At 40.6% G+C, this 9,256-nt stretch overlaps 1 pseudogene; it reads left to right on the top strand.

Moving 5' to 3' along the window:
• Positions 1-560: 560 nt before the first annotated feature.
• LOC118931515 (40S ribosomal protein S3a-like) lies at positions 561-1,341 on the top strand (annotated as a pseudogene).
• Positions 1,342-9,256: the final 7,915 nt, after the last annotated feature.

Genomic DNA, 9,256 nt, shown 5'->3' with positions numbered 1-9,256 from the left:
GGGAAGTGGGGAAAGCAAGATTGGAAAAAGGTGGAAGAAAAGTTAGATAAGGAATTTTAGATCCTTCCATAAAGTCCCAGATAATATGTATTCTAGGTTGTGCTTCAGTGTACACAAGGTTTCAGACTGGCCCTCAATTAAAAAAAAAAAAAAACACAAGAGGCAACTCTCTCGATCACTAAAAAGAGGGAGATAGCAAGATATTGTGCAAAGAACACCGGCTTTAAAAATAGACCGGGTCCCTTGCCTTGGGACCTTGATTGAGTATCTATTTATGTGAATGAGAAAAGTTATTCTTTCCTCATAGGTGTGGGTGTGAGAATTTAACAAGCTACTATATTTTCAAGGTTTTGACACATAGTGAGTCTCAATTAGCTAGCATATGCTACCTAGGAAGATGGTAGTAGCCCATCATTAAATGCAAGAAGCAATGGTCTTTCAAATCCCAGCTCTGTAACTGCTCACTGTGTGACTAATGCAAGAACCTTACCTGCTTAGGGCCTTGATTGTTATGCTTACATTGTGTGTATATGAAGACCTATCTCTCTCTGAGCATCACCATGGAGGTCAGCAAGAACAAGGACCTTATCAAAGGTAGCAAAAAGGGAGCCAAGAAGAAAGTGATTGATTCATTTTCTAAGACAGATAGTATGATATGAAAGGAGCAGCCATGATCAATATAAGAAATACTGGGAAAACACAAGTCACAAGATCTCAAGGAGCCAAAATTGCATCTGATGGCCTCAATGGTTGTGTTTTTGAAGTGTCTTGCTGATCTGCAGACTGATGAAGACAATGAAGTTGTGATTAGAAAACTCAAGCTAGTTACTGAGGCTGCTCAGGGCAAAAACTGCCTAATTTCCTTGGCATGGATGTTACCCATGGTCAAAAAATGGCAGGCCATGACTGCAGCCATGGTGCTGTTAAGACTACTGATGGTTATTTGCTTCATCTATCTGTGTTGGTTTTACGAAAAACTGCAACAGTCAGAGTCAGAAGACCTCTTCTGCTCAGCATCAAAAGGTCCTCCAAATTTGGAAGTACAATTTGGAAATCATGACTGGAGAAGTGAATGCAGACAAATGGTTTGAAAGAAATGGTCAACAGACTGACTCCAGACAGCATCGAAAAAGACAGGGAAAAAACTTGCCAATCTATTTACCAACTCCATGATGTCTTTGTTCCAAAAGTGAAAATCCTGGAGAAGCCCAGTTTGAATTGGAAAACCTCATGGAGCTTTATGATGAAGATAGTAGTTCTGGAAAAGCTACTGAGGATGAGACAGCTGTTCAAGTTGAATGAGCTAATGGATATGAGCCACCAGTCCAAGAATCTGTTTAAAATTCAGACTTTTCATTGTATCAAATAAAAAATCTTCTTTGTGAGGGAAAAAAACACCTATCTCACAGGATTTTTATGAGTAGTGAATGAAATATTTATAAAACCTTTACAATAGTACCTGGGTCATATTATGTGCTCTAAATACATTAGATATTATTATTAAAAGGTGCACAAAAGCTGCATGTGTATTAAGTTAATACCTTTTAACATAAAAGATAATGGAATTTTAGATGAGAAATCATTAAGCTCAAATCCTGTTTTGAGAGAGGGAAGTACGACATAAAAGGCAGAGCATGTGGCACAGAACTATAAGATGCATGTCCCCATGACAGAAATAAAGAAGGCAGAGATCCACTGAAGGGGGAATTCATGGACATTTATGGTCACATTATTCTGATTGGCTGAGAGAATCAGCAGGCTTCTAGCCAGTTTTCTTTCAGTTCACGGAAATAAAAGCTCAGTGTGTTTGAAAATGAACTAAGTTTGTTTTCTCTTTTTCTTGATAGGGAGAACTTATTTATATAGTCAAGGCAGACTTGTTTCTGCTAAGTGAAAATTTGGCCTAAGTAGTATAATATTATGTTAATGGAAATGGGATAGAAATACATTCATTGTGATTCATTTAGTTTGTTGATTTTCCTACATTTCCCACTTGATATCACCAAACAGATACTCTAATAATAATACAGTTGGTCAAAATTGTAGAGTCAGCTTGTTTTTATCAGTCTGTGATCAAACAGTGGGATTGATGGATGGTTTCTCTGAACTGGTGAGACCCTTGCCAACTCAAGTGTCCTTTCCAGATGGTGCCATTCACATCACATGGGACTTTGTGAGAAATACAGAATCTCACACTCTTCTTCAGACCTTCTGAATCAGAATCTGAATTTTAGTAATATCACCAGGTAATTCTATCCATACTAAGGTTTGAAAAACACTGAGTTAGTGTGTGAAGTTATAGCCACATAATCTTAATTGTATAGTCTTTACTTCAAGCCAATTTGCACAGGCAAGAGCAATGATTCTTAGAAAGGAGAATGGATATGAACACAGCAAAAATTCTTACTCAGAAGAATTATTCAGTGCAACACAGTTCCCTTAGTTCATGCAATTACAATCAGTAAATTAAGCTTGTACTTTAAGAAAATAAAATGATAAAGGTATGCCATTAATCAACAGGAAACCATGTGTTCAACAGAACAACAAAACAATCAGGTTTTGCAGTTCCTTAAAGAGTTTACATCTTTATCATAAGACCATTGATGTAAATTTTTGGAAGAGGAGGTGGATTCATCACAGACTTCGGAAGTTCACCTCTGCTACCTAGTAGCCATGTGCCTTTGGTCAAGTTGCTACAAGTTTCTTTTTAGTGAAATAGTATGATAACAAGAGATACTTCACTGGGAGGATCAAATGAGTTAACAGGTATGCAAAGAAATGCACACGTCCCAGCACTATTTAGGCATTAGATATGATTAATGATACCTCAGTTTTGTTAGATTTTATCATTTCTATCTCCTTAAGCAATTCTTTCCAACATATCTCCAAGGTTTAAATAAATATAAGTTTGAAGAAAAAATTTTTAAATTTAGATAAACCCCTTGGATGACTTGGAAAACTCCAATGGGTTTTTTTCAAAGCCCAGACTGTAGGGAATACGTGTTCTGTATCTTTCCTCAGCCATAAAAGTATCCATTTCCCCCAGTTTACTATGATCAGGAAATCAGGCTGACTGGTTATCTTTTTTGCCTGGATAAAAAACTTAAGATACAGGTTTGTGAAGGGCCTGTGGGGAGGTCTTGGAGGGTAAAAATGCCTCTTGCAACTTTGGGTTGAGGGGAATGTTACTTCTCCTGTGTTCCTATCTATCTATAAGGTTATTGTTGCTCATGTTTCATGGGGCTTTTCCTGTTCTAAATACTGTTCTTTGAATAATGGATGTTAAGCAAACACTTGCCAAACTACAGGAAGTTATAAGATCAGGCAGACTTTGTAACTACTGGAAAGTGTTCTAAAATGGAATGAAGGACCTTGAAGGTAGTGGGAACCAGCGCGGGAGGGATTCAGGCCAAGGCTGGCGCCCACTCCTCCGGCTGAGTCTGGGTTAAAGTAGGTGTTAAACTGGAGTCCCAGAGGTCTTTCCCACCTTGAGATTCTGGGACTGTAGGGCCGAATGGTCCAGGCCTTACATCCATGAAGGGCACCACATATAGATTCTTGATACTAGCTACAAATGAGATTTTTCATTGAAGTTTAATGTGTTTAAAGCATCAATTTGCTAAATGGAAACACTTTAGCCATGTCATGTTTTTTGCCAACCCATTTGGGTAATTGTATTAATTTCCTTATGGCTGTAATGTACTAGGAGAACTTCAAAAGGCAGATGTGGCCCAAGTTCTCTGAGAGGGGCCTGTCTTGACCTCTGACAAGTCTTGTTCTCACTGTACATAAATATTTGAGGTCCCCTGTCTCCTCGCCCCATGCTTCTGCTGGGCCCCTTTACCCTTCTACAAGAAATCCAATCCAAGCAAGCAAAGTGTGACAGGCTCCAAAGAGAGGGCCCATGGAACAGGGCACAATGCAGAGTATTTCTTCGGGAACAAACTCCCATCAATCAGGTCTTCCCCCAAGTCATTCCTCCTGGCCCCACACTGCCATCACCTTCCTGACTCCTGCCTGATTCATTCCTATGCCACCCAAAGAACCTTACCCTCGCCCTAAATCTCTCACCCCTTCCCCAAAAAAGGTGGTTTTGCTCAGCCCCAGCCCCTCCAAACCAGCAAACTCATACCCCTTGAGACACTTAGAGGAGTCTCCTAGAGAACTAACCTTCCTAGAAGGCAGTGTGTATAGGGAAGAAGAGGATGTTTTAAATGTTAAGACATTTAAAACAATTTTAGGTCATTTATCCATGCCACACTCCCTTTCTTTGACATTTCTCATTACGGTTTTGAATTACTTTATAATAGTTACTTAGGGACATCACAAAGCTAATTATTAAGATCTTGGTTCTTTTCTTTGCAAATACCCATTTGATGGAATTGGATCAGCAAATGAACCACAGACATAGCACAAACTGGGTGTGTGGTTTGCATTTAGTTACTCATGAAACCTTTGGTCTTGTCTAAACACCCAAGCCACATGTAAAGAGACAGATACCATGACTCCCCTTCAGACCAGATCTGAGCAGAGGCATCAATGAATGATCGTGGGCACAAACAGCCTGATCCAATGAGTCCTTTATAGTTCTTTTCCAGAAGGTTTTAAAAAATGCCATTTTCTCTGTGGAGAAGCCCAGATGACAGGATGCAGGCAGTGTGTACACTCTCTGACCTAGTGAAGGACAGCAGTCCAGGTAAATGAAAGGACACTGGTGCTGGTAACTAGCAGCAGGGCCCTCACAAACTGTCACCTATAAAAGGTGTTGGTGGTCCATGTGATCTTAAGGGCACCATGTGCAAATCGCAAAAATAAAGTACAATAAAATCACAAAATGTTAAGTCCAACTCCCAGGCAAATCATTATTGCTGAAAGGGCTTATGTTTACCAGGTGAGAAAATTGAGGCTGAGAGAGGTTAAATATTATGCAAAGCTTCTCCCAGCTTGTGAAATAGCCTAACTAGGATTAAATCTATGGCTCTATCCTCCTCACTTTTCTATATTATCTGATTAAGGCCGCCTTCTACAGAAAACCGTCTACTTTGTGCTCTCAATTAGCCTCCAGCTCCCCTCCCCTCTCTCCTCCAACACTCCACTCCACATTCTATCTGGAGCTCTGCAGGGGTCACTACAGCCCTTCCCTCTTCTCCATCCATCCTGGCCCTTAAGCTGTCACTCAGCCTGTTCTAAAGGCTGGTGCCCTGGTCAAAAGTCTCCCAATCCGTTTTTACTTCTCTAGCACTAGATGGAGCTTGAGAGACCATGACTGCCCCTCACCCAGTGCTGCTCTGACATCTTCACTTGCTCTTGCCCGTTACCTCCCTTCCATCTCCTGGGAAAGCCTGAGGCTCAGGTTTGCTGTTCTTTCCCTTGGAGGCCATCTGATAGCTGGAGGAAGGCCAAAGCAGAGAGAAGGCACTGGCTTCCAGAAGTATAGGACCCTTACTACTGGTAGTTTGGGAAACAATTTTTAGTGGTATGTGGGCAAATATTTTATTTTAATAGTTGAATATTTTTATGGATACCTTCTATCTTTGGTAAGGCATGCTGATTTTCCATTTATGGTTATCATGTAATGTTTTATTTTAAAAATAAAATAACTGAAGAAACAAGTAAGTTGATTTAAAAACATATATTACTGAAACGAAATACAAGTAGATCACAGCAATGGCAAAAGGTGGCCTGAGGTTTAACAAACATCACCTTAAGCTAAGTCCTAAATCTCCTCTGTCCCAGATCAATACTTCTTGAAAACTGGTCCCTATTTTTTCACGTGTCAGTTCTGAATGCCTGGGGTGAGCACACCTCTCATGTGGGATTCGTAGAAGAGCTTGGCTTTCAGGGCGCCCTGACATAGCAGAGGGGGACTGCCCAATTGGATTACGAAAGCAGGGCCTTCAGAAACGCTATTTTTTCCAATAACTTGCTGCCCCAAATGTCTGCATCCTTACTGTTACAATGTTCTTTAATCCACTGCCTTCTCCAGTTCTTGGTCAAGAAGTAGGTTGGTATAGCAGTTTTCAAGAATCGGGGAAGTTAGATAAGGCGCTCTGCCTCTGTATGGCCACGCTTTCTGGCCCTGATCAGCAGGCTCCAGGCACTTGCGCTATGGCTTCAGGCATATGAGCACATTCATACAGGAAGTAGTACAGGAAAGGGGTTGTAAGCTGCATAACTCCTCTTTCCATCTGAGCTGTGACTTCAAGAGAGCAAACTGCTCTGAGAAGCCACCTCATTTGGGAAGAGCAATGCAAAAGTAATAACTGGCATTTACTGAGTGGAGTAGGTGCTATATGCATAAATCATGCCTTTAAGCCCATAGTAAATATATTCTCAGGGAGATGAAACTGTCTGTGATCAGGTTCACAGTTATTTGTCTAATTCAAAGCTTTCCCTCCTCTCTCTTCCCTTTCCCAAAAAACAAAACCCATTTCTCAGAAACAAAACTCAATTTTTTTGTCACTTGGCTGATGTTGATATCTGACGCCCTCTAGTGATAGAAATTCTTTGGTAGAAGGAATGTCCCTGGTTCTTCAGCTCTCCCTACAGGCTTGATTAGGTGACAATCCTTACCAGAAGCTGACTGGAAAAATTAATTTGTAAAAATGAATTTTGGTAACAGAGGACTTCTTATGTCGATCATAAACTCTAATGTTATATCAGTTATGATTCCTTTAGTTGTAAGAATTTGGCTTAAGCAGACATTGAGAATTTAGGAAGTCCAGGGTTGAAGTTCAGGTTTAAATCAATTCAGGACTAAGGTGACACCACCAGGCTTTGCCTCTTTCAGTGTGGACTGACTTTGCCTTAAAACAGAGCCCAGAAGCTCTCTTCATGATGACATCAGTTCCACACCTCACCTATTCTCCCTTCAAATCCAGTGAAAAAGAAAAAGAGTTTGTGCCTACTGTTTCCAGCAAAAGTCTCAGGCTTACTCCAACAGAATGTGACATTCTGGCTGCCTTAACCAGTCCTCCCATCTTCCCACCTACATATATATACAGGCCCTGACATTGGTATCAGTCTCTCGCAATGTTGAATTTTTGGGTCAGAATTTGACTAGGCCACAATACCCAAATACCTGATACCATTTTGGATGTTTCTATGAAGGTATGGGATTAACATTGGAAGCAGTAGACTTTGAGTAGAACAGTTGTCCTCCATAATGTGGGTGGGCATCATCCAATCAGTGGAAGGTCTTAAAGAAGTCCTCCCCTGACAGAGTGGGAATTCTGCTAGCAGACTGCCTTGGACTCAAACTGCATTTCTTCCCTGGGTCACCAGCCTTGCAGCCTACCTCGCAGGTTTTGGACCTGCCAGGCTCCACAATCACACAAACCAATTCCTAAAAATGCATCTCTCTCCCTCCCCCTCAACTCTCTCTCTGCTTTTCTCTCTTCTCAGATAAATAGATAGGTAGCAATATCTGTATCTCTATCTATCTATATATATCCTATTGTTTCTTTTTTTCTCGTAATCCTGACTAATACAGTAATCCACATGAAATAGTTCAAAAAGAGAGAAAGGGCCAATTTTTTGCAGTCAACCTGAAAGTGTTGTCACCAGAAAGAAGGGGAAGATGCATAGAAGAGTCATGGAATGCTCACTACAGTTGGGAATTATTAACATCAACTTACTGTTCTTTAGTAAGAGCAATTTGGTTGATGATAATTTTTAAAATATTAAGTCCATGGGGAAAAAAAATAAAAGTAGTCTTAGTGGTGAGAAGATGTTGAAGGTTTTCTTCCCTCCAGCTTTCTGTAGTCAGATAGTGTTTATTTGTTATTCAGAATGAGATGTTCAGTGGCAAGGGTACCTTTAGAGAAGAAACAAGCTTTAACTTATTTGGTATGGTTTAAGTAAAATCAGGATAGTTGTCCAAAATATCTCGCACATCTGGTAGAGTGCCTGAAATTCCATTATTAAAATTGTATTTATTTGCCCTTGAAGGGTTGGAGGCCCTTATGAATGTTCTTAAAATAAAAATAACCTTTAGAGATGTCCTAACTCCTTTCCCTAGAACACCAGCCTTCATGAGGTGTTCATTCCGTAGATATTCTTCAAAGGACTCCATAAAGAAGACAAACAAGTTTGAGGGATTGTATACATTATAGCCCCCTTATAGGTAGTCACAATACATGTTAGCATATTAAAGGCTCTAAGAAGTCTTGAATTAAAAGACCTGTTTAAATTAAATAACCCAGAATGTTCTAAAATCATATGACCACAAAACAAGTTTCTTCCCATAAAGCACCTATGACTATCTCATTGAACTTGAGGATAACTAGGTGTGTGTGTTGGTGGGGGGAGTGTGGTGAGGGATGGGGGGTTAGAAGGAGTAGTGCCCAGGAGCAATAATACATAAATGTAATTCCTAGCTCTGCTATTTATTAACTAACCAACTTTGTCAATATTGCTTAAAATTTTTTGGCTACAATCCTTTATTTGTAAATTTAATAATCGCCAACCTCACTGTGCTAAAATGACAAATATTAAGTAAGGAAGAACCACTCAGGAAAGTTGCTGGCTCAGAATTCACACTCAAGAGATGCTGATTTTGTCAGTTGTCCTCTCTTTCCCCATGACCCTCCCCCCCTCTTTTCCTCCTTTCTTCCTTTTTTTATGGTATTATTTTATATCGATGAACCTTTTAGATAATTTTAGATTCACAGAGAAGTTGGAAATATAAAGCACAGAATCCCCATATCATTCACCTCCCCCCGTTCACTTCTTTTTGTGTCTATTATGCACCAGAAACTGTAGGAAGAAGACTGGCGCCGGCAGCGTCTTACTCGGAGCCTCGCAAAAACCGCCTGGCAGGTGAGGCAGAGCCCAGCAAGGGAGCACCCGCAAGTCTGGGCGTTTAGCGAGGGGCAAACACCAGGTGACTGGCTGGGATACACACTGGGTTACAGACCTGGGGGCCTGAACAGTTTTTCAGAAGGAAATGTCAACAGAGAGGAAGCCCGATTCGAAGAGGAGTGAGCCAGGCAAAGGGAAGGGGCGAAGAGTGTCCGTAACGGGATAAAACCACCTGGAAAAGGAGAGCAGAGGCAGAGTGGGGTGCAGAGTATAGAGGACGATGCCAAAGAAAGGTTGACTACTTTACGTGCTCAGCCTAGGAACTTTCAGAAGCGAACCCATTAACGATGTCATCACACAAACTTCCCTTCTGTAAAATTCTTGCAAAACTATCTAAACAGGTCTATTTTTCCAAAACAATAGTGACTTCAAGAAGTGTTAACCAGAGAGCATT

The sequence above is a fragment of the Manis pentadactyla genome, chromosome 8 (genome assembly GCF_030020395.1).
Source record: "Manis pentadactyla isolate mManPen7 chromosome 8, mManPen7.hap1, whole genome shotgun sequence".
Taxonomy (NCBI): domain Eukaryota; kingdom Metazoa; phylum Chordata; class Mammalia; order Pholidota; family Manidae; genus Manis; species Manis pentadactyla.
This window is presented reverse-complemented; position numbering and strand designations above follow the sequence as displayed.